At 45.7% G+C, this 23,156-nt stretch overlaps 1 protein-coding gene across 1 annotated transcript in view; it reads left to right on the top strand.

Moving 5' to 3' along the window:
- Positions 1-23,156, top strand: part of KCNH1 (potassium voltage-gated channel subfamily H member 1) — a 296,255-nt gene that overhangs the window by 144,517 nt on the left and 128,582 nt on the right. The window lies entirely within an intron of this gene.

Below are 23,156 nucleotides of genomic sequence, written 5' to 3'. Positions count from 1 at the left end.
ATTTTACCCCTCCTTTCCCCTACTTGATTTTTTGTGTTTTGTTTTATTTTACATTACCAGCAAAGGGAGGGGGGAGGAATCTCAATCTGTTACCATTTGAGCTTTTAAACTCCAGTTAAAGCTCAAACCAATAATTGTTTATCAATATCTGAGGGCTGGGTGTCAAGAGGGAAGGGACAGGCTCTTCTCCATTGCACTCTGTGCTAGGAGAAGGGGCAATGGATATAAACTACAGCCCAGGAGGTTCCACCTCAACATGAGGAGGAACTTCTTTGGTGTGAGGGTCACAGAGCACTGGAGCAGGCTGCCCAGAGAGGTTGTGGAGTCTCCTCTGGAGACTTTCAAGACCCATCTGGATGTGTTCCTGTGTGCCCTGCACTAGATTCTATGGTCCTGCTCTGGCAGGGTGGTTGGACCTGACGATCCCCAAAGGTCCCTTCCAACCCCTAACATCCTGTGATCCTGTGTGATCCTGTGAACTGACAGCACAATTTATTGAAGACCTCATGTTGAAATAACACGTGTATTCTTTTTTAACTCAAAGTAATGCAAGAATTTAGAGCCAGTTTGCATTAACTTGGAATGACAGCTTTAGGCTGGAGGCATTAAAAAGAAGCTGATAGTGGTGTGAGCAACGTTCTGAGGCAAAGCTAGGAGAAAGGAGTGTGACAATCCAGTAGATGTAGATGAATCATGGGGTGGCTGAAGTACTGAGGAGGTGATACATATAATTTGATTCTGTCAGACCCTTTCCTGATAAGGTAAATTCTCACAGTTGCTTAACCCAGTACCTGTCACTCATAGCAGCCTGAAAAAAAGAGAAGAAAACAGCTTGGTAATCTTCTGCTTTCTGAATAATTGCACTTAGCTCTCCTAAGGGCAATGTCTACAAGAAAATGTGAGGACTTAAAAATACACTGAGCACAGTTTTTCTCTACTTTCAAACAGGATTGCATGAACATCTTAGGGTGAATTTGTGCCACACAAGAAGCTAGAAAGGTGAAAAGTAGGGGCTGTGGATAACTGTCCAGCATACTGTGGGGCAGGAAGGCAAGTTGATTTAGTAGCTGTGGGATGAAAGCCATTTACAGTCTGCAGGTGTTTGTGTTAAATGAAGATCGGTGAAGCTGGCCTGCCAATGACCTGAAGGAGGGAGTCTTGGGAAGACAAGATGGCCCTGTTTTGGCTAAACAGGGTTGATTGGTATTCCCAATCTGTTCTGTCAGTTTAATAAGTAAAACAATTTGACTGTTTTAACTTTCTGAACTTGTGTCACTGCAAGTCCTTCCACCAGAAGAAGAGAAGCAAATGTCAATTGTGTCAAATAATTCCAGTAAGAGTCCTGGGGCTCTGAGGCAGGCAGACATCTGGACCCTACTCTTAATGCAACATTCAGTATCACTAAGGTTGGAAGAGACCTCAAAGATCATCGAGTCCAACCTGTCACCACAGACCTCATGACTAGAGTAGGGAGGACACTAGTGCCCACTGCAGGCTTGAACTCACGACCTTCCCCATTAAAGGTCTTATGTGCTACCAACTGAGCCACAGACTGCTAACTAAATCAACTAACATCAATTAATGCAACAGCAATAACTGATTCTCTTTAGTTCTGGAATCACCTGTGCCATATGATATTGCCCATACAATACTAGCAACTTCCTGCAAGGTGTTTAGGAAGAGACTGGATGAGGCACTTGGTGCCATGGTTGAGTTGATTAGATGGTGTTGGGTGATAGGTTGGACTTGCTGATCTCAAAGGTCTCTTCCAACCTGGTTAATTCTATTCTATTCTATTCTATTCTATTCTAGTCTAGTCTAGTCTAGTCTAGTCTGTTCTGCTCTGTTCTATTCTATTCTGTTCTATTCTATTCTACCTTTTGGCACATTAAACTCTCATGAAGTACTGCTGCAAATGTAGAACAAGGTCAAGTCCCTCAGTTTGTGTCACCTTTAATCCTGTAATGTTTCTTTCTGTGTCCATCACAAGAAGAAAACCTTGAAGCACCTTGTCACTGAATTTAATCAGCATAGATAAACAGCACTGAAAATTAATGATTTTTGTTTAAAATTTCCTTTCAAGGTATTAATTTTCTCCTCCTTTACCACGAACTGCTGTGTTTTCTCATAATGCTCACTTTAGAAAATGCTTGAGAAAGCAGTGTTAAGATAACTTGTAACTCCAATCTCTGCTGCTGCAGACTGGTTGCTATGGATAGAAGAGGCTGATCCCTCAGTATCTGAATGAACAGAAATGTTTTGTTACAGCTGCTCTCCTGGGACAACAACAATTGTTCCTTTTCAGACCTCTAACTTTTTTAATTTGGAGTCAGTTCTCTGGGTCACACTGAAGTTGGTGAACTCCATCGTTTCCTTTGTGAATGTGGCAATCCTATGAGAGGGAAGGAAAATGAACTGGGATCTCTGTGATTCTGTGAGATTTAATTTTGGGAAAATATTTTTCAGTTTTTGCCTTTCAGTTTCTGTACAAAGGATTTGCTTTCCTTTACCATTAGTATCACAGTATCACAGTATCACAGTAACTAAGGTTGGAAGAGACCCCAAGGATCATCAAGTCCAACCTGTTCCAACAGACCTCATGACTAGACCATGGCACCAAGTGCCACATCCAATCTCCCCTTGAACACCTCCAGGGACGGTGACTCCACCACCTCCCTGGGCAGCACATTCCAATGACGAACGACTCGCTCGGTGAAGAACGTTTTCCTCACCTCGAGTCTGAACCTCCCCTGGCACAGCTTGAGACTGTCCCCTTGTTCTGGTGCTGGTTGCCTGAGAGAAGAGACCAACCCCCTCCTGTCTACAACCACCTTTCAGGTAGTTGTAGAGGGCAATGAGGTCACCCCTGATCCTTCTCCTCTCCAGGCTAAGAAGCCTTTGGTTGCAGGTTTCTTTATCCTGATAACAAATAATGTGATTGACAAACTTTTTCACATGGCCACACCTTGAGTCCTGTGTCCAGTTCTGGGCCCCTCAGTTTAGGAAAGATGTTGAGTTGCTGGAAGGTGTCCAGAAAAGGGCAACAAAGCTGGGGAGGGGTCTGGAGCACAGCCCTGTGAGGAGAGGCTGAGGGAGCTGGGCTTGCTTAGCCTGGAGAAGAATAAGCTCGGGGGAGACCTTCTTGCTGTCTACAACTCCCTGAAGGGAGGTTGTAGCCAGGTGGGGGTTGGTCTCTTCTCCCAGGCAAGCAGCACCAGAACAGGAGGACACAGTCTCAAGCTGTGCCAGGGGAGATTTAGGCTGGATGTTAGGAAGAGATTCTTCCCAGAAAGAGAGATTGGCCTTCGGAATGTGCTGCCCAGGGAGGTGGTGGAGTCACCATCACTGGAGGTGTTTAAGAGGGGACTGGCTGAGGCACTCGGTGCCATAGTTTAGTTGATTGGATGGTGTTGGGTGATAGGTTGGACTTGCTGATCTCAAAGGTCTTTTCCAACCTGCTTAATTCTATTCTATTCTATAGTTTGGACTTTCTTCTTCAGCATTGCAGAATGTAACAGGGACGCGGCAGGAGACGGTTTCCTCCCTGTTATGTATTCTGTTTTCTTATCTGTAGAAAAGCAATGATTTTACTTTTTAAGTTTTAAATTTTGTGTTCAGCTAAACTTGTCAAGTTCCTGATAAGAGTACACCAGACAAAATGAGGCAAGGAAAAAACTGCAAGGAGAAAAAAAAGATGTCTGTATTGCACAAGAAATGTAATTGTCAGGAACCATTCGGCCAGAACAACCTGAAATGCCATAACATGTACTTACCAATCACAACTAAGGGTATCTAGGAACATCAGGTATTTAACTGCAAACCATGTGAGGAATTCTTTAGGGTAATCTCAGTTAACAGGTATATTGGAGAGACTGACATCTCCTCACAGACACTCCTGAAATAAATAAGTGAATAAATGACTCACAGTGAATTCTTCAGCTTTATCTATTACTTAATAGAGCAGCCTTTGTGATTCACAATGTGCCCTGTATCTTCCTTAGAACAGAGGAATAAATTGCACCTCTAAATTAGTCATTGTGACTGCTGTACAATATTGCATAAACCAAAGGCAAACTACACTTAATCCTTACAGGAGCCAATTCATATGAAACATTTTCAAGTTCTGAAATCATTTAGCCTTGCAGGCTAGCCCAGAAAAGTGTATTGTATAGCCCTGGGATTGGGAGAGTACACTTACATAATATCCTTCCAGGAGCAGGAAAGTCATTCTGCCCTGTACTCTGCAGTGGTCAGGCCACACTGTGAGTCCTGTGTCCAGTTCTGGGCCCCTCGGTTCAGGAAAGATGTTGAGTTGCTGGAATGAGTCCAGAGAAGGGCAACAAAGCCGGGGAGGGGTTTGGAGTACAGCCCTGTGAGGAGAGGCTGAGGGAGCTGGAGCTGCTTAGCCTGGAGAAGAGGAGGCTCAGGGGAGACCTTCTTGCTCTCCTGAAGGGAGGTTGTAGCCAGGTGGGGGTTGGTCTCTTCTCCCAGGCAACCAGCACCAGAACAAGAGGACACAGTCTCAAGCTGCACCAGGGGAGATTTGGGCTGGATGTTATTGGGCACCAGAAGAAGAGAAGCAAATGTTAATTGTGTCAAATAATTCCAATAAGAGTCCTGGGGCTCTGAGACGGGCAGACATCTGGACCCTACTCTTAATGCAACATCAATTAATGCAACAGCAATAACTGATTCTCTTTTGTTCTGGAATCACCTGTGCCATATGATATTACCCATACGATACTAGCAACTTCCTGCAAGGTGTTTAGGAAGAGACTGGATGAGGTACTTGGTGCCGTGGTTGAGTTGATTAGATGGTGTTGGGTGATAGGTTGGACTGGATGATCTCATAGGTCTTTTCCAACCTGGTTAATACTATTCTATCAGTTCTGTGTAGTACCCAAGAGACAGGTATATTCTCAGTTCAGGCTTATGTTCTTTAAACAAAGCACTGAGTTTGATTGACTTGGATTAAAACAAAGTACTGAGTCGGAAGAAATTGAACACAGGCCAGCAGAGGAAAAAACAATTACATTTTTTTTTGGTCCCCTATTTCTCCACTAATTTGACTTGGAGGCAAACACTAAAATGACTAAAATGTTTAAAAAAAAAATTGCTATGTTTACACTAAAAAATGAAAGCAAATTATGCATTTTGCATGAAGTTTAATTTGGGATGAAAGATTGGGTTTGAATTCTGTCCAAAATTTCTGATTAAATTAATGATGTTCATGCAACACAATCTTTGAATACAGCGTGTCAAAGAAACTGGAAAAGCCAGGTGCTTTGTTTATTTGTGATTCATTCCAACACAAATGAGTCAGAAGAGGAAACCACAGCAATAAAAGCCACAGTGTTACTATATTAATGTGTGACTGTGCAGAAGTGAAAATTAGCTAGTGGGAAGCTGCTTGGAGGAAATACAGTTCTGTTCTTCCATTCACACTATTGTTACTGATGACATGCATTCAGTGCTTGGTGGAAATTGGAGACAAATCACATAGAATAGAATAGAATAGAATAGAATAGAATAGAATAGAATAGAATAGAATAGAATTAACCAGGTTGGAAAAGAACTTTGAGATCATCAAGTCCAACCTATCACCCAACACAATCTAATCAAGTAAACCATGGCACCAAGCACCCCATCCAGTCTCTTCCTAAACACCTCCAGTGATGGTGACTCCACCACCTCCCTGGGCAGTATATTCCAAGGGCCAGTCTCTCTTTCCCTCAGCCTCTCCTCACAGGGCTGTGCTCCAAACCCTTCCCCAACTTTATTGCCCTTCTCTGGACACCTTCCAGCAAGTCAACATCTTTCCTAAACTGCGGGGCCCAGAACTGGACACAGGACTCAAGGTGTGGCCTAACTAGTTCTGAGTACAGGGCAGGATGACTTCCCTGCTCCTGCTGGCCCCACGCTTCCTGATGCAGGCCAGGATGCCATTGGCTTTCTTGACCACCTGGGCACACTGCAGGCTCATGTTCAGCCTACCATCAACCAGCACCCCCAGGTCCCTTTCTGCCTGGCTGCTCTCAGCCACTCTGACCCCAGCCTGTAGCACTGCATGGGGTTGTTGTGGCCAATGTGCAGAACCTGGCACTTGGATGTGTTCAATCTCATGCCCTTGGACTCCGCCCATCTGTCCAGCCTGTCGAGGTCCCTCTGCAGAGCTTTCCTACCCTCTAACAGGTCAACTCCTGCCTCCAGCTCGGTGTCATCTCCAAATTTACTGATGATGGACTCAATCCCCTTGTCCAGATCATCAATAAAGATACTGAACAGGATGGGCCCAGCACTGATCCCTGCCTTGAAGAAAACTCAGTGAAGCACAGTTTTTGCAGGGCTTCTTTGAAGAGACTGTTTTCAACTTAGCTGTGCTCTTAACTTTTCTAAACCTTTTCATTTGGGTTGATGGAGCTTTATCCATGTGAGGCTGATGTATCTCTTTGAAGTATTCTTGCTTAAAATCTTATTCCCCTATGCAAATGTGGTTAGAGAGAACGGGTTGGTTTGTCATTCAAAACAATCATTTACAGTTGATGCTTTATTTGGCAGCTCTGGTTTATCTGCTTTCAGTCTTTTAGGCTGAGCCATCTGAAAACCTGACTTTATTGCAGGTCATTGAACAGTTAAAGTTACTCAGGAGAGATTTACTACATTTTAATATAACTAGTGTCTTCTTAAAAGGCTTATCCTGAATTGAATGTGTTCCAGAACAGGGACCATGATGTCTGGCTGTGGCTTTCTTTTGATATTGTAGTAGAAGTGTGGAATAAGCCTGAATAACTGGTGGTTGTTTCTTAATTTAGGGAAGTTTGAAGGCCTAAACTTGTTTTCAGTACACTTCATATATTTATTTTTTCATTGCTATGAAGCTATGCATTTCCTTAGTGCAGTGTGGAAATGTAGACTGGTTGGAACTGCAGTAACCACGAAGCTAATGGGAAAGATCCAGCTGAGCAGATCACATGCCCATTGCTGGGGCTAAAGGTACTTCCCAGGTCTGCCAGCCTTGCTGTCTGGACCTTTTTAATCTCCCCTTGCCATTCTTAGAGGAAGTGCTAGCTCTCATGTGTGGTGGTTTTAGGCTGTGCCTTTAAAATTTAGTTGCAGATTTTGAGCAGAAAGGTAGAAAAATATAAATCAATTACTATTGGGTATGAAAAGGAAAACTAAAGATTCTTCTAAACAAATTCATTGGGTAAATATCTGGAATAAGAGGAGCTTTACCATAATAATTCTTTCTTTCACAGTTCTCTTCTGATCTCTGCCTGTTTTGCTTTGCTCAGGAGAGATAAGCTGCTTGTCTGCTGGCTTTGGCTAAGTCTCTAAGTTCTCTGCTCCTTACTCTTTTCAGCAGTGGTTAGGCCACACTTGAGTCCTGTGTCTAGTTCTGGGCTCCTCAGTTTAGGAAAGATGTTAAGTTGCTAGAACATGTCCAGAGAAGGGCAACAAAGCTGGGGAGGGGTTTGGAGCACAGCCCTGTGAGGAGAGGCTGAGGGAGCTGGGGTTGCTTAGCCTGGAGAAGAGGAGGCTCAGGGGAGACCTTCTTGCTGTCTACAGCTCCCTGAAGGGAGGTTGTAGCCAGGTGGGGGTTGGTCTCTTCTCCCAGGCAACCAGCAGCAGAACAAGAGGACGCAGTCTCAAGCTGCTCTCCTCACAGGACTGTGCTCCAATCCCCTCCCCAGCTTTATTGCCCTTCTCTGGATACATTCCAGCAACTCAACATCTTTCCTAAACTGAGGGGCCCAGAACACAACACAGTACTCAAGGTGCGGCCTAACCAATGCAGAGTACAGGGGCAGAATGACCTCCCTGCTCCTGCTGGCCACGCTATTCCTAATGCAGGCCAGGATGCCATTGGCCTTCTTGGCCACCTGGGCACACTGCTGGCTCATATTTAGGCATCTGTCAATCAGCACCCCCAGGTCCCTCTCTGTTTGGCTGCTCTCCAGCCACTCTGACCCCAGCCTGTAGCTCTGCATGGAGTTGTTGTGGCCAAAGTGCAGCACCTGGCACTTGGACTTGTTGAATGCCATCCCGTTGGACTCTGCCCATCTGTCCAGTCAGTCGAGGTCCCTCTGCAGAGCCCTTCTGCCCTCTAAGAGATCAACATCTGCTCCCAAGTTGGTGTCATCTGCAAATTTGCTGATGACTGTCTCAATCCCCTCATCCAGATCTGAATGACCAAGAAAACCATATATTTTTTTTAATCTTCCTAGAGATTAATGAATTCCAAATGAGATATGACTGGCATGATTGTACTCCAGAATTAAACAGAGGATCCCTCTTCTCTAGGAAATCATAGAATTACAGAATGGTTTTGGTTGGAATGGAACTTGAAGATCATCTAGTTCCAATCCCCTGCTGTGGGTGGTGACATCTCCTACTAGACTAGGTTGCTTAAGGCCCCATCCAACCTGGCTTTGAGCATTCGCAGGGTTTGAGCTTCCACAGCTTCTCAGGGCAACCTGTTCCAATGTCTCTACACTTTCATGATGAATTTCTTCCTAATGTCTAACCTAAATCTGGCTTTTTCCAGTTTGAAGCCATTACTCCCTATCATTATGTGCCTTTTAAAAACATCATTCTCCATCTACCCTGTAGGTCCCATTCAAGTACTGAAAGGCTGCTATAATGTCTCCCTGGAGCCTTCTCTTCTCCAGGCTGAACAACCCCAACTCTCGCAGCCTCTTTTCATAGGAGAGAGCCTCCAGTCCTTTGACCATCTCTGTGGCACTCTGGATCTCTTGAACAGGTCCTTCATGTCTTTCCTGTGTTAGGGTCTCCAGAGCTCAACACAGCTCTCCAGGTGGGGTCTCATGAGAGAGGAACAGATGGGAAGAACCACTCCCCTGACCTGCTGGCCACACTTCTTTGATGCAACCCAGGGTGTGGTTTGTTTTCTGGGTGCAAGCACACATTTCTGGCTCATGTTGAGCAGCTCTTCTCCTCAGGACTGCTTTCTATGTGTTTACATAGAATAGAATTTACATAGAATAAACCAGGTTGGAAGAGACCTTCAAGATCATCGTGTCCAACCCATCAACCAATCCAACACCACCCAAACAACTAACCCACGGCACCAAGCACCCCATCAAGTCTTCCCCCGGACTATATTTGTGCTTGAGGTTGCCCAGATCCAGGTGCAGGACCTTGCACCTGGTGTTCTTGACCTTCATGAGCTTGGCACTGGCCCATGTTTCAAGTCTGTCAAGGGTCTGTTTGGTTGGCATCCCTTCCTTGCAACATGTCAGCTGTACAACTTGCTTCAGCTTGCTGTCATCAAGCTTACTAAGGGTGCACTCAATCCCACTGCCCATGCCAAGGAAACATGGATTAAACAGGAAGTAATTCTTGAACTCAGGCTTGTTCAAACACTTTCAGCTTGGAATTGAGGGAACTTTTGAAATTTAGCAAAAGATTCCAATAGAAAGCTAGAGAGAGGAAGGAGAAGACCCTTGAAATTGGGATAATAGCCTTTATTTTCTGCATATCAATGGGCAAAGCAGCAGTTGCTTAGATGGTGTTGGGTGATGGGTTGGACTTAATGATCTCAAAGGTCTATTCCAACCTGGTTAATTCTATTCTATTCTATTTTGGGTCAAGCTAAGAGGGGCAGCAAGAAGACCTCCACTCTGGACTTCCAGAGGGAGGACTTCAGGCTATTCAAGGAACTAACTCAGAGGGTTCCTTGGGAAACAGCCCTTAAAAGCAAAGGGGTCCAGGAGAGCTGGACCTGCTTCAGGGAAGAACTCTTGAAAGCACAGGGACAGGCTGTGCCAATGTGCCCAAAGATGAGCCTCTGGGGCAGACGGCCAGCCTGGTTGGGCAATGAACTTCTAAAAGAACTAAGGGGAAAAAAGAGGGAGTATCATCTTTGGAAGAAAGGGGAGGCAACCCGTGGAATGTTTAAGGATGTTGCTAGATCATGTAGGAAGAAAATTAGGGAGGCAAAAGCACATTTGGAGCTTAGACTGGCCTCTGCTGTGAAGGACAACAAAAAATCCTTCTATAAATACATGAATAGCAAGAGGAAGGGCAGGGACAACCTCCACTCCTTGGTGGACACGGAGGAGAACGTTGTAACAAAGGATGAGGAGAAGGCAGAGTTACTTAACACCTTCTTTGCCTCAATTTTTACTAGCAGGACAGAATGTCTTCCAGACAGCTGGCCTGCACAGCTGGCAGAAGGAGTCAGGGAGTGCATAGTTGTCCTCTGTTCCAGAATGGGGCAATTAGAGATCTCCTCAGCTGCTTGGATCCCCACAAGTCCATGGGACCAGATGGGATGCATCCTAGGGTGCCGAGAGAGCTGGCAGATGTGCTGGCCAAGGCACTCTCCATCATTTTTCAGCAGTCCTGGCTCACTGGAGACATCCCAGAGGACTGGAAGCTGGCCAACGTGGTGCCCATCCACAAGAAGGGCCGGTTGGATGAGCCAGGGAATTCCAGGCCTGTCAGCCTGACCTCAGTGCCAGGCAAGGTTATGGAACAGGTCATCTTGAGTGCAATGACACAGCACTTACAGGATGGCCAAGGGATCAGGCCCAGCCAGCATGGATTTAGGTAGGGCAGGTCCTGCCTCACCAACCTGATCTCCTTCTATGCCCAGGTGACTGCCTGGTGGATGTGGGGCAGGCTGTGGATGTAGTCTGCCTGGACTTCAGCAAAGCCTTTGACAGTGTCCCCCACAGCAAACTCCTGGCCAAGCTGTCAGCCCCTGGCTTGGCCAGCAGCACTCTGAGCTGGGTTAGGAACTGGCTGGAGGCTGAGCCCAGAGAGTGGTGGTGAATGGTGCCACATCCAGCTGGCAGCCAGGCACTAGTGGTGTGCCCTAAGGATCAGTGCTGGGCCAGATCCTCTTTAACATCTTTATTGATGATCTGGATGAGGGGATTGAGTCCATCATCAGTAGATTTGCAGATGACACCAACCTGAGGGCAGGAGTTGATCTGCTGGAGGGTAGAGAGGCTCTGCAGAGGGACCTCAACAGGCTGGACAGATGGGCAGAGTCCAAGGGCATGAGATTGAACACATCCAAGTGCCGGGTTCTGCACATTGGCCACAACAACCCCATGCAGAGCTACAGGCTGGGGTCAGAGTGGCTGAGAGCAGTCAGGTGGAAAGGGACCTGGGGGTGCTGGTTGATGGTAGGCTGAACATGAGCCTGCAGTGTGCCCAGGCAGCCAAGAGGGCCAATGGCATCCTGGCCTGCATCAGGAACAGTGTGGCCAGCAGGAGCAGGGAGGTCATTCTGCCCCTGTACACTGCACTGGTTAGGCCACACCTCAAGTACTGTGTCCAGTTCTGGGCCCCTCAGTTTAGGAAGGAGGTTGACTTGCTGGAACGAGTCCAGAGAAGGGCAACAAAGTTGGGGAAGGGCTTGAAACACAGCCCTGTGAGGAGAGACTGAGGGAGCTGGGGTTGCTTAGCCTGGAGAAGAGGAGACTCAGGGGTGACCTTATTGCTCTCTACAACTACCTTAAGGGAGGTTCTACACAGGCAGAGGTTGGTCTTTTCTCCCAGGCAACCAATACTAGAACAAGAGGACACAGTCTGAGGCTGTGCCAGGGAAGATTTAGGCTGGAGGTTAGGAGGAAGTTTTACACAGAGATAGTGATTGCCCATTGGAATGGGCTGCCCGAGGAGGTGGTGGAGTCACCATCATTGGAGGTGTTCAGGAGGAGACTTGACAGGGTGCTTGGTGCCATGGTTTAATTGATTAGGTAGTGTTGGATGACAGATTGGACACGATGGTCTTGAAGGTCTCTTCCAACCTGGTTTATTCTATTCTGTTCTATTCTATTCTGTTCTATTCTATTCTATTCTATTCTATTCTATTCTATTCTATCTTGCCCTTGAAGTTTCAGTCTATTGCAAAATGTGTCAATTGCTGACTCCTAGAAGGCCAGACTGAGCAGCAGATCTTCATGAACGTGAGTTGAAGTGGTCTTGATGATCCTTCTGAGGGGATCCTGGTACAACTACTGGTTAGCCTCACGGATTTGATCAGAGATTGGGAGCCTTCAAGCCTTTATTTAGCAATTAAAAACCGAAGTCTTGCAAACCACTGTGATCTTCAGAGCTGAGCAACGGATGAGAAAAATATAATTTACTAGAAGGCCTAGTTAAAATGAAAAACAAACCCATCCTGTATAAAACATAGCATCCCTAGAGTAAAGCAGCTTATCCCATGTGTTGCATGCCAGCTGTTCTACATTTTTTAGGTTCTCACTCTTCTTAGTTGAGCTGAAAACTTTCAGAGCCATAAATGTTTTTATTGCATGTTGGTTTAGCATAAATAGATCATAGAATATCCTGTTTGGAAGGGACTCGTGAGAACCATTGAGTTTAACTCCTGACTCCCCAAACAGCAGGTAAAGTGACTGAGAGGGGGAAAGCAAGGCAGTAATTTATAGTGAGCAAGGAAATCACTGCCTTCCACAAGGACCATTTGCTATGATTCTGTGTCTCTGGAGGTGTGTAAAAAAGGGATTGGACATGGCACTTGAAGCCATGGTTTAGTTAGTCATGAGGTGTTGGGTGACAGGTTGAACTTGATGATCTCTGAGGTCTTTTCCAACCTTATTGATTCTATGATGCTATTGTATGATTTGCTGCTGTCAAAGCTGAAGGGAAATAACAGAATGTAGCTACTATGTAAGCCTGAAAGTGTGTGCAGTAATAGAATATCAAGAAGAGGCATTTATAAGTCTAGACCTGGCCACCTCCTTCACCTTCAGGGGAGAAGTAGGATATATAATTTATTTGTTTTGAGGGGTTGGGGGTGAAGTTTGCAAAGGATGCACATAGACTTTTATGATCACATGTGGGCTGAGGAAGTGACAGTTGGATGTTGCTGAAGTACAGATCTGTTATTGTTATTTACAAAGCTATAACACTGACAAGAATGGAGCCTGTGGTTTTGACATGATATTGTAGGAGAGCTTGGTGCACCATGCTTTGTTTCAGCAGAATATTAAATGCTCCATTTGCTTTGTGTGGAGAAGTTCCTGCTGATTTAATTTGCTCTAATTGCAGTCTTAAAGGGATGTTTTAAGAATAATTGTTTGCTTTACAATTGCTTTAGCCTACTCATTTAGCCATAAGCTAAGAGGCTTGACTCAGATTTTGATGGGACAGATTTCACCCTCAGACAGGATGCTGCAAACTCTGCCTCAGAGAGGAGGGGAAATAGCAGTGAAGAAGTATTGTCTGTCTTAGATCTTCTCAGTGGAAAAGCATTGTTATCTTCCACACAGTCATATTAAGATCACTTCTTAGCAGAGTTAAGTTTTCAGGGCAATAACTGTGCTGAGCCCAGGCTGCTGTCTTTAGACTGTCCCTTATACCTGAGGTAGTTTAAGTTGTCCTGGACTGCTCTGTGCACAGCTGCATTTTCAGAATGTCTGTGTCTTGGGGCCTGTTGTTATTTAATGCCAAGACTTGGAAAAAGTCCCTTACTTCTCTACTTCATTCTTCACATGAATTTTATATGTTGGTATAACCCCATGCATTAAAAATGCCAAGCTGCTGTGCTCTTAGGCTTAAGCAGTGGTTGCAGGATTAGGGATGGCATTAGAGGTTTTTATATGGTATTTAGCATCACAGCAATATTTGTGCTATTGAGATATAAGGAGGTAGAAACTATAATTTAACAAAGAACTTGGAACCTGCAACCTCCAGGCCTGTCAGCCTGACCTCAGTGCCAGGCAAGATTATGGAACAGGACATCTTGAGTGCAATCACACAGCACTTAGAGGATGGCCAAGGGATCAGGCCCAGCCAGCATGGATTTAGGAAGGGCAGGTCCTGCCTCACCAACCTGATCTCCTTCTATACCCAGGTGACTGCCTGGTGGATGTGGGGCAGGCTGTGGATGTAGTCTACCTGGACATCAGCAAGGCCTTTGACACCATCCCCCACAGCAAACTCCTGGCCAAGCTGTCAGCCCCTGGCTTGGCCAGCAGCACTCTGAGCTGGGTTAGGAACTGGCTGGAGGCTGAGCCCAGAGAGTGGTGGTGAATGGTGCCACATCCAGCTGGCAGCAAGGCACTAGTAGTGTCCCCCAGGGATCAGTGCTGGGCCTCATCCTGTTCAATATCTTTATTGATGATCTGGATGAGGGCATTGAGTCCATCATCATTAGATTTGCAGATGACACCAAGCTGGGGGCAGATGTTGATCTGTTAGAGGGTAGGAGAGGTCTGCAGATGGACCTTGCCAGGCTGGACAGATGGGTAGAGTCCAAGGGCGTGAGATTTAACACTTCTAAGTGTTCTCCTAAGTTCTACACATTGGCCACAACAACCCCAGGCAGTTCTACAGTCAGGGGATAGAGTGGCTGAAGAGCAGCCAGGCAGAAAGGGACCTGGGGGTACTGGTTGACAGCACAAGCCCTATGAGGGAACCGGGGTGGTTTAGTCTGGAGAAGAGGAGGCTCAGGGGATACCTTATTGCTCTCCACAACTACCTGAAGGGAGGTTGTAGCCAGGTGGGGGTTGGTCTCTTCTCCCAGGCAACCAGAACAAGAGGACAGAGTCTCAAGCTGTGCCAGGGGAAGTTTAGGCTGGAGATGAGGAGAAAGTTCTTCAGAGAAAGAATTATCCATTGGAATGTGCTGCCCAGGGAGGTGGTAGAGTCACTATCCCTGGAGGTGAGAACTAACCTCAGCCTCTCCTCACAGGGCTGTGCTCCAAACCCCTCCCCAGCTTTGTTTCCCTTCTCTGGACACCTTCCAGTAACTCAACATCTTTCCTAAACTGAGGGGCCCAGAACTGGACACAGGACACAAGGTGTGGCCTAACCAATGCAGAGTACAGGGGCACAATGACCTCCCTGCTCCTGCTGGCCACACTGTTCCTGATACAGTAGTGAAATATAATGCATGCTCTATTCAGAGAGACAAATAAACACATTAATTATAATAATAATGGAAATCTTAGCTGTAACTAATTCATGTTGTTGCTACTCATCCGGTGCTCTAAAACAAATGCTTTTATTTGGTCTGCACAATACAGTTCTGCCTCCACAGAGAAAATTGATGCAGTCTGCAAAACGTTGCCAAGCTGTGTTTTAAAACATAAACAGATTACACTGTGCTTCTCTTTGTGCACCAGGCAAATCACTGGAAGTTCAACTTCAGTTTATTGTCACTGTAACACTTTTGTGGTTTCTGTGGCATTGACCTTACCAGTGAAAAAAAGTGATTAAAATCTCTGATTAATGAGAACTAGTGCATTTATTGAGACTCTTGAATGTGTCCAGAGAAGGGCAACGAGGCTGGGGAGAGGCCTTGAGTGCAAGCCCTGTGAGGAGAGGCTGAGGGAGCTGGGGTTGCTTAGCCTGGAGAAGAGGAGGCTCAGGGGAGACCTTCTTGCTGTCTACAACTCCCTGAAGGGAGGTTGTAACCAGGAGGGGGTTGGTCTCTTCTCCCAGGCAATCAGCACCAGAACAAGAGGACACAGTCTCAAGCTGCACCAGGGGAGGTTTAGGCTGGAGGTGAGGAGAAAGTTCTTCCCAGAAAGAGTAGTTGGCCACTGAATGTGCTGCCCAGGGAGGTAGTGGAGTCCCCATCCCTGGAGGTGTTCAGGAGGGGATTGGACGTGGCACTTGGTGCCGTGATTTAGTTAGTCATGAGGTGTTGGGTGATAGGTTGGACTTGATGATCTTTGAGGTTTTTTTCCAACCTGGTTAACTCTATCCTATCCTATCCTATCCTATCCTATCCTATCCTATCCTATCCTATCCTATCCTATCCTATCCTACCCTACCCTAATCTATCCTGTTGTTCTGCTCAGATCTTTTCAGGAGAGGGGAAAAAAAATAGAGAAAGAAAGCTGAGGTCAAGCTTTTTGTTTGGTTTTAAATGTTAGCAGTATTTTAACTGAGCAGTCACTGGAGTGGAAACAGACATACAGAGAATCTGTGTTTGCCTTCACAGCAGTTGATGTCTCCCACTGCCTGGGATTGGAAAACAAATCTGAAGGGTTGAAGCCTTTGTGGGTATGTCAGGGAGCTGTGCTGGGAAATTCACAATGCAGTTGTGGCAGCTGCTGTGGGTCAGCCTCACAGATATAACTATTTTCTACCACCTGAGTTCCAAGATACGCTTAGTGTTGGATTGCTGCTGAGGTACACAGTCTCAAGCTGTGCCAGAGGAGGTTTAGACTCGAGGTGAGGAGAAAGTTCTTCACTGAGCGAGTCGTTCGTCATTGGGATGTGCTGCCCAGGGAGGTGGTGGAGTCACCGTCCCTGGAGGTGTTCAAGGGGAGACTGGACGTGGCACTTGGTGCCATGGTCTAGTCGTGAGGTCTGTTGGGACAGGTTGGACTTGATGATTCTTGGGGTCTCTTCCAACCTTAGTTATACTGTGAGACTGTGATACTGTACCATCAGGCAATATTTGGTCCCTCAAGCTTACCTTTGGGCCTGCTGAGACGTAGTTCTTCTATCGTTCAAACATGCAGATGAAGGCAGATCTGGAAGGGTTCTGAACTAGATGCTAGTGTTGGTTGCTGCATCACCTCTTACTGTTGATTTGAGGATGACTCTACCATGCATGCATTGTCTGGTGTACTGAAAATCCAGGGATTAGTGTGAATACCATCAAAGCCTGCAATGACTTGGAAGACCATCAGTACCTTATTTTCTCATCCAGCTGCCATCACACCAAAACTGTGCCATGACTCACAGACACCCAGAGCTCACAATTGAACAAAGTAGGTTATCAGCCAAAATACTTCACACAGAGTCATTTTTTCCCCCCACAGTAGGGTGGAATATCTTCTGCCTGAGAGCACCTCAATGCATTGTAGGAGTGAAAAAAAACCAAGGACTGTTGTAGTAGGCTCATCATGGTTGATAGTAGGCTGAACATGAGCCAGCATTGTGCCCAGGCAACCAACAACACCAGTGGCATCCTGACCTGTATCAGGAACGGTGTGGCCAGCAGGAGCAGGGAGGTCATTCTGCCCCTGTACTTAGCACTGGTTAGGCCATACCTTGAGTCCTGTGTCCAGTTCTGGGCCCCTCAGTTTAAGAAGGATATTGAGACACTTGAATGTGTTCAGAGAAGGGCAAAAAAGCTGGGGAGTGGTTTGGAGCACAGCCCTGTGAGGAGAGGTTGAGGGAGCTGGGGTTGCTTAGCCTGGAGAAGGGGAGTCTCAGAGGAGACCTTGCTGTCTACAACTCCCTGAAGAGAGGTCGTAGCCAGGTGGGGGTTGGTCTCTTCTCCTAGGCACCCAGCACCAGAACAAGAGGACACAGTCTCAAACTGCACCAGGGGAAGTTTAGGCTGGAGGTGAGGAAAAAGTTCTTCCCAGAAAGAGAGATTGGCCATTGGAATGTGCTGCCCAGGGAGGTGGTGGAGTCACCATCCCTGGAGGTGTTTAGAAAGAGATTGGATGGGGTGCTTGATGCCATGGTTTGGTTGATTAGATGGTGTTGGGTGATAGGCTGGACTCAATGATCTCAAAGGTCTCTTCCAACCTCCTGAACAGCATCAGTAAAATATTTGGCTTAGTTGCAACAACTAGATCTTCTGTACTGGTGCTGCTGTGGGGTGACAGAGTGGATGTGCCTAACTCAGGCTGAATCTGTGGTGGTAACAGAGAAATTCTCTTTCCAGTTTTAAGCAGAACAGCAAATTTGTTATGGAGAACAGACTGGGCAAGAAGAAAAAAGAAGGTGCTGGTTTTATCAAATAGTTCTTAACTATTTAAATATATCAGTTTGGGGACTTGTATAATGAAAAGAAACAAACATAAAAGGTGCAAAATTATTTGGCTTCCCAGTGCATACTGAGCTGTTGGTGGAAAATGTCCTCAGCCCACAAATCCAGCAGGGAATACAAATGATTGATGGTAAAAGCTTAGATCATCTACTCTAAGTGTGATTGACAAATAGTGTTCCTGGCAAATGTCTGGGATTCAGCAAGCTGTGAGTGAGAAATGCAAAGTGCTGACTTCTTCAGAGGTAGCCTGAAACATATAAAACCTGGAGTTCTTTTGAAATAAATAGAGGCTTTTGACTCAGGTTTTGTAATGCAGCAGTTAGACTTGGCCAACCACCTTCTGGCACACGTAGAGGCCTCACCTTGCTCTCCTTGCTCTCCAATTGCAGATGTTTTTGATAAAACACCACTTCATCTGCCCTCTTTGGTCTTATTATTCTGACTTTATGGAGGACACATAAACCAAGGGAGATGGTGTGCAATTCCTTGCTTTGTGTAAGAAGACAACTGTTCTTATCCAGTGCAGATACTCTTGGGTGGAATTTTAATTCCTACTTGTTATAAAGACTTTCTCCTGCCCCTTCCCCCTCACCCCCTCCCCCATTCCTATGAATGTTCAACCCCTTTTTTTTTTTGTTCAGAATCTGATAATACAGATTTATACTTTTGGTAGGCATCATTTAGACAATGCTCCTGGCTGAAACAAAGCAGTGTAATGCTGGCATGTGTGCTTTGCTTTGGAAATTGAACCGTATTAGTCATGAGGTCTGTGGTGACAGGTTGGACTTGATGATCTTTGAGGTCTCTTCCAGCCTTGGTGATTCTGTGATTCTGTAATGTAGGACTGATTTTTGACCATATCACTGGCTGTTAACTAATTTACTTCAAGGAAGTTGTTAATGGTAGAATACAGTACAGTAAACTTCTTGCTTTAGCCTGGCACATTGCTCAAAAATTGAGACTTCTGTGCTCTGACTCACTGTGTGATTCATGTGTGGCGTTTCTCTGGTACCCAGCAGATGTAGCTGCTGCACGCACCGCTCTTGCCACCAGTGGAAAGTGGCTCCCTGGAGTGGCAGGAAACTGTAGGAGGGGGAGGTTTTCATGGGTTACAAATAGCAAAGGCAAACTGGGGTTGCTGCCACAAGTGAAGGACACAGTTGTGTCATAGAATCATAGAATCAACAAGGTTGGAAAAGACCTCAAAGATCATCAAGTCCAACCTGTCACCCAACACCTCATGACTAACTAAACCATGGCACCAAGTGCCACATCTGATCCCCTCTTGAACACCTTCAGGGATGGTGACTCCACCATCTCCATGGGCAGCACATTCCAACAGCTAACAGCTCTCTCTGTGAAGAACTTTCTCCTCATCTCCAGCCTAAAATTCCCCTGGTGCAGCTGGAGACTGTGTCCTCTTGTTCTGGTGCTGGTTGCCTGGGAGAAGAGACCAACCCCCACTTAGCTACAAACTCCCTTCAGGGAGTTGTAGACAGCAAGAAGGTCTCCTCTGAGCCTCCTCTTCTCCAGGCTAAACAACCCCAGCTCCCTCAGCCTCTCCTCACAGGGCTGTGCTCCAAACCCCTCCCCAGCCTCGCTGGCTTTCTCTGGACATGTTCAAGAGTCTGAATGTCCTTCTTAAACTGAGGGGCCCAGAACTGGAAACAGGACTCAAGGTGTGGCCTAACCAGTGCGGAGTACAGGTCACAATGACTTCCCTGCTCCTGCTAGCCACACCATTCCTAATGCAGGCCAGGATGCCATTGGCCTTCTTGGCCACCTGGGCACACTGCTGGCTCATGTTCAGCTGCTATCAACCAACACCTCCAGGTCCCTTTCTGTTTGGCTGCTCTCCAGCCTCTCTGACCCAGCCTGTAGCATTGCATCGGGTTGTTGTGGCCAATGTGTAGAACCCGGCACTTGGATGTGTTCAATCTCCTGCCCTTGGACTCTGCCCATCTGTCCAGCCTGTCAAAGTCCCTCTGCAGAGCTCTCCTACCCTCTAACCAATCAACATCTGCCCCCAGCTTGGTGTCATCTGCAAATTTACTGACAATGGACTCAATCCCCTCATCCAGATCATCAATGAAGATATTAAACAGTGTCTTTCTGTGTTATGTGAAAAGCAGGAGTAAATTTTTAAGAGAGTAAGATGTAACAAGCTCATACGTTGTGTTATTTCATCTGCAGCAGCACTATGCTGTTTGAAATTGGGTTTTACATTTTTTTCCCTCATTTTAGTGTTGGGCATTAAAGTAATGGTTGGCATTTTAAGGTAGGGAAACTTGTCTGGAAGTGTTAAGAAATATGTTTAGAAATGAATTAGATTTCATCTCTCTCTTATGCTTGGTCTGCCAGCTCTAACTGTTGCTCATCAGTGGTGGCGCATTTCAGTGCTTGATAGTTTAGAGAGCGTTAATTAAAGTGGTTGTTTATCTAATTGCCTGCAAGATTGGAAGTAAAAGCATATTTGTTCCAAAGGCAAACAATCCATTTTTACCCAGTGAAGCGTATCAGTTTTTATGGTGCACAAAAATTGTTTCACTTCAATTTTGACTGTATTGTGTGTTTGTCAGTCTAAAAGCCTTGTGGATGATGAGCTATTTTAAGTTCATGGAATCTTTTTTTTTTCTGAGGCTATTTTTAATGTATCTACTGAGAAAGCATATGTTTAAGTAATTGAAAGTGAGAAAAGGCCTTGCCATTAAAATGAAAAGCTTCTTACTGCACTCAGCTGTTGAATACCATGCTTACTGATATGCAGCCTTTGTAGTTTCTGGATCATAGAATCATAGAATCAATAAGGTTGGAAAAAACCTCAGAGATCATCAAGCCCAACCTGTCACCCGACACCTCGTGACTAACTAAACCAACGTGGCTTCAAGTGCCACATCCAATCCCTTTTTGAACACCTCCAGGGATGAGGACTCCACCACCTCCCTGGGCAGCACATTCCAATGGCCAATTACTCTTTCTGGGAAGAACTTTCTCCTCATCTCCAGCTTAAACCTCCCCTGGCACAGCTGGAGACTGTGTCCTCTTGTTCTGGTGCTGGTTGCCTGGGAGAAGAGACCAACCCCCACCTGGCTACAACCTCCTTTCAGGGAGGTGTAGACAGCAAGAAGGTCTCCCCTGAGCCTTCTCTTCTCCAGGCTAAACAATCCCAGCTCCCTCAGCTGCTACTCATAGGGCTGTGCTCAAGACCTCTCACCAGCCTCATTGGCCTTCTCTAGACACATTCAAGTGTCTCAATATTCTTCTTAAACTGATGGGCCCAGAAGTGGACACAGAACTCAAGGTGTGGCCTAACCAGTGCTGAGTACAGGGCAGAATGACTTCCCTGCTCCCGCTGGCCACACTGTTCCTGATGCAGGCCAGAATGCCATTGGCCTTCTTGGCTGCCTGGACACACTGCTGGCTCATGTTCAGCCTACTGTCAATCAGTACCCCCAGGTCCCTTTCTGCCTGCCTGCTCTCCAGCCACTCTGACCCCAGCCTGTAGCACTGCATGGGGTTGTGGTGGCCAATGTGCAGAACCTGGCACTTGGATGTGTTCAACGACAATGATGTTGGCACTGTCCTGTGTGACTAGAGGTGGAAGAGAGGGTATCATTATGGTGCCTTTGTGCATATGGAACCTGTGGTTTCAGTGTACATATGCATTTAAGGTGGAAATGCAGTCTATGCTCCTGCAACGTGTGCAGGGACTCTACTGGTCCTTGGCAGGCAGACTGCATAGAGCTTGTATGCAAGACTGGGAGCACATCACTCTGAACTGTGGCTTATTGTGCTGCAGTGTAGTTTACCATCAGGTTGCTAGCTTCTTCTCAAAGAGGTTTATCATCTAATGGAAGAGATTATGTAATGGTGGAATTGCAGCTCAAAGGCTGAGATGGGATTCCTGGATTTAATTTAGAAGTTTTCTTGACATCTTTACTCATGATAGTTCTCTTGACCTGCATACAGTCTTTCATACGTGGCTATTTAAGGAATGAAAGCTAAAAGGACTTAGGTGCAGTCAATGAACTAGCATTGTAGTGGTGTGATGCTTTAGCCCACATGCCCCTACATTAAAGCACAGCTAACCCTGTTGGAGAAGCGAATGAAGAGCTGTATTTTACAAGCAATAATGAAATGCAATGAATATATACAAAATACACAGGATTTACAATGTTATACAAGAATCTACAGGGAAGAACACAAACACAGAAATCCCCCTTGCAGGAGGATCCCACCTTGGGTTCCCCCCCAACCCCTTTCCCTCCTTCCCTTCTCCCTCAAGTTAATTAGGCGAAAAAGGAGAAAGAGAGAATAGAATAGAATAGAATAGAATAGAATAGAATAGAATAGAATAGAACTAGATTAGGAATAGATTAGGAATAGAATAGAATAGAATAGAATAGAATAGAATAGAATAGAATAGAATAGAATAGAGTAGAATAGAATAGAACTAGATTAGGAATAGATTAGGAATAGAATAGAATAGAATAGAATAGAACTAGATTAGGAATAGATTAGGAATAGATTAGGAATAGAATAGGAATAGAATAGAATAGAATAGAACTAGATTAGGAATAGATTAGGAATAGATTAGGAATAGAATAGAATAGAATAGACCAGACCAGGTTGGAAGAGACCTTCAAGATCATCACATCCAACCTATCATCCAACACCACCTAATCAAGTAAACCATGCAACCAAGCACCCTATCAAGTCTCCTCCTGAACACCTCCAGTGATGGTGACTCCACCACCTCCCTGGGCAGCACATTCCAATGGGCAATCACTCTCTCTGTGTAGAGCTTCCTCCTAACCTCCAGCCTAAACCTCCCCTGGTGCAGCTTGAGACTGTGTCCTCTTGTTCTGCTGCTGGTTGCCTGGGAGAAGAGACCAACCTTTGACTGTCTACAGTTGTAGAGAGCAATAAGGTCACCCCTGAGTCTCCTCTTCTCCAGGCTAAGAAAGGGATATTAAGGGAAATTCATTAGCTCAAAGCAGTTGTTAAGAAAGTTAGTTTCTCTGATCAGTTTCAGTCCAGGCTCAGCAGCATGCACTCTGGCCAAGAAATGAAAAGTCAGACAGACTGAAGCTGGAGTGAGAGAAAAGAATGTGAGAGATATTTGTTATGATACATCTCACATATGACCAATGAAAGTAATTTAGAATTAATCTTTGTTTTCCTTTTTACACCCAAACAGTCAGCTAGAGAATTCTGCAGCTATCCTTTCCTTAAAGGCACATCCTAATCTGTCACAAGTATATATTTGGGTGCTCTGACTTTAAGAATTGTTGCAGACAAAATATTGCTTACAAGACAAGGGACCATCTGGGTCCTCCCTACCACAACTTGATAGACATTGTGAACGTATTTGCCTTAAAAAAGTGACATGCAGTAGTGATGTAACACAGCAGAG

The sequence above is a fragment of the Dryobates pubescens genome, chromosome 2, assembly GCF_014839835.1.
Source record: "Dryobates pubescens isolate bDryPub1 chromosome 2, bDryPub1.pri, whole genome shotgun sequence".
Taxonomy (NCBI): Eukaryota; Metazoa; Chordata; class Aves; order Piciformes; family Picidae; genus Dryobates; species Dryobates pubescens.
Note: the sequence above shows the minus strand (reverse complement) of the source record. Positions and strands in the feature narration are given on the sequence as shown.